This window comes from Meriones unguiculatus (genome assembly GCF_030254825.1).
Source record: "Meriones unguiculatus strain TT.TT164.6M chromosome Y unlocalized genomic scaffold, Bangor_MerUng_6.1 ChrY_unordered_Scaffold_32, whole genome shotgun sequence".
Taxonomy (NCBI): Eukaryota; Metazoa; Chordata; class Mammalia; order Rodentia; family Muridae; genus Meriones; species Meriones unguiculatus.
This window is the reverse complement of record NW_026843711.1, coordinates 3638016-3640859: the sequence shown is the minus strand read 5'-3', so window position 1 is coordinate 3640859 and position 2844 is coordinate 3638016. Positions and strand designations below refer to the sequence as shown.

The window sequence follows — 2844 nt, the reverse complement described above, 5'->3', positions numbered from 1 at the left end:
GATGTTACTTGGCCTTTTTCCCTTACAACTTTTAGTATTTTTTTCTTTTTTTCTGTATACTTGCTGTTTTGATTACTATGTGATGGGAAGATTTTCTTTTCTGGACTAATTATTGCATGTTCTGTAGACCTCTTCATTTCTTATTGGCCTCTCCTTCAAGTTGGGGAAATTATCTTCAATTATTATTATTTTTTTGAACATACTTTCTGGGCCTTGGAGGAGGGAATCTCCTATAATTATCCTCTATTATAATTTTTCTTATGTTTTGTCTTTCTTGGATGGTCCATTTCAGGAATTTTTTAGATTTATCATTTTATCTGACAGATACACTGGTTTCTTCCATTGTATCTTCCACAATTGAGATTCTTGTTTCCATCTCTCGTAGTCTATTGGTTATGCTTACTTCTGTAGTTCCTGTTTTCTTCCCTAAGTTCTTTCTTCCACAATTTCCACTATTTGTGTTTTCTTTAATTTCTCCAAAAAATAAAAAATAAAAAATATGGGATGCTACATGAATTTGCATGTCATCCTTGTTCAAGGGCCATGATAATCTTCTCAGCATCGTTCCAATTTTAGTATACGTGCTGCCAAAGCGAGCACCACATAATTCTTTCAAATGGTCATTAATAAGGTCATGTGTCCTTGACTTGTGAGTTTCACAGTATGACAGATTCTATTCTTATTTGTTAAATGCACAGTCAGTGAATAATTTTCTGTGAAAAGGCTCCCTCACCAAGGCAAATATTTGAACAAAAATATTTAATTTGATATTGCTTATATTTTTAGGAGACCATCCATGATGTCATGTTGGCAAACAATCATTTTGTTGTAGTCCTTCACAAAAACTGAGAACTTTTCATACTGAACCACAAGATGGAGGCAAAGAGAGGAAGACTGAAATAGACAGAGAGAGAGAGCTAGAGAGACAAATTCAGAGATAGAGACTGAGACCAACAGAAAAAAAAAGTAAAGTGACAGAGACTCCATTCTGTTCACTTTCATTGGCATATCAACCTCAAAGCACACCCTCCTGTAATATAAATCCAAAAGGAAATATATTTTTTCAATAGTTTTTATTTTAGTTTTTATTAATTACACTTTATTCATTTTGTATTCCCCCATAAAACCCTATCTCCTCACAATCTTCCCTCCCCCTTCTCCATGCATTCTCCTCCCCAAGTGCACTGATAGGGGAGGTCTTCATCTTCTTCCTTTTGATCCTAGTCTTTCAGATCTCATCAGGGGTGGCTGTATTCTTTTTCACTGTGGCATGGTAACGCTGCTCCCCAATCAGGGTGAAGTGATCAAAGAGCCGGCTAATCAATTCATGTCAAAGGTGGTCCTTGTTCCATTACTGTTGAACCCACATGGACACTGAACTGCCAATGGGCTACATCTGTGCAGAGGTTCTAGGTTATCTTCATGCATGGTACTGGTTAGAGTATGAGTCTCAGGAAAGACCCCTGTGCTCAGAGTTTTTCGATCTCTTGCGCTACTTGTGGAGCTCCTGTCCTCTCCAGATCTTACTATTTCCCACTTCTTTCATTAGATTCCATGCACTCTGCCCAACATGTGTCCCTAAGTCTCAGCATCTGCTTTGGTAGTCTGTAGGGCAGAGCCTTTCAGAGGCCCTCTGTGGCAGGCTCCTAACTTGTTCCCTGTTTTCTTCTTCTTCTGATGTCCATCCTCTTTGTCATTTTATTCAGAGTTCTCCCTCTTGATTAGTTTCTTTAGATGTACAGATTTTAGTAGGTTTATCCTATTATCCTATATTATATGTCTATATGAGTGAGTATATACTTGGTGTATCTTTCTGCTTCTGGGATAGCTCATTCAGGATCATCCTTTCCAGTTCCCACCATTTACCTGCAAATATCATGATTTCCTTTTTGTTGTTGTTGTTGTTGTTGTTGTTGCTGAGTAACATTTCATTGTGTAGATGTACCAATTTCTGTATCCATTCTTCAGTTGGGGGAGCATCTGGGTTGTTTCCAGGTTTTGGCTATTACAAATAAAGCTGCTACAAACATGGTTGGGTAAATGTCCTTATTGTGGACTTGAGGTTCTTTTGGATATATGCCTAGGAGTGGTATAATTTGTTTTTGAGGAAGCACTATTGCTAGTTGTCTGAGAAAGCAACAGATTGATTTCCAGAGTGATTGTACAAGTTTATATTCCCATCAGCAAGAAAGGAGGATTCCCCTCTATCCACAATATCATCAGCATGTGTTGTCTTTTGAGATTTTGAGAGAAACTTAAAGCAATCCTTCGGAAATCAGGAAGAAGGCAAGGCTGCCCACTCTTTCCATATCTCTTCAACATAGTTGTCGAAGTCCTGGCTAGAGTAATAATATAATTGAAGGAGATCAACAGAATAGGAATCAGAAAGGAAGAAATCAAAGTATCAATATTTGTAGATGATATGACAGTGTACCAGAGTGATCCAAAATTCTACCAGCATAGTCGTACAGCTGATAAAAACCTTTGGAAAACTGGCTGGATACAATATTAATTCAAAAAAATTAGTAGCCCTAGTGTATACATAAGACAAAAGGGCTGAGAAAGAAATTAGTGAAACAAAAGGAATTATATTATCTAACCGGACCATTCATCCTAACACTTCCCAGATATTTCCTCAGTGGGGACTCCAAATGTAAGTAGATCACAATTCAAGAACATCACAATTCAAATCACCAGTAAGTGGAAGAAGATGGAGGGACTTCTAGGCTAAAAGAACATATTTATCCTGATAGTTTGTCATTTAATACAATGATTAAAGTCCCTGCAAATTCCAAGGACTAAAGAACATGAATGACAATCTCTTTTGGGGAAAATGTGGAATAT

At 37.2% G+C, this 2844-nt stretch overlaps 1 non-coding gene across 1 annotated transcript; it reads right to left on the bottom strand.

The window, feature by feature from the left end:
- Positions 1–493: 493 nt before the first annotated feature.
- On the bottom strand, positions 494–600 carry LOC132651875 (U6 spliceosomal RNA). The gene has a single exon (XR_009589425.1). It is a non-coding gene; the product is annotated as a U6 spliceosomal RNA (small nuclear RNA).
- Between the last annotated feature and the right edge of the window lie 2244 nt (positions 601–2844).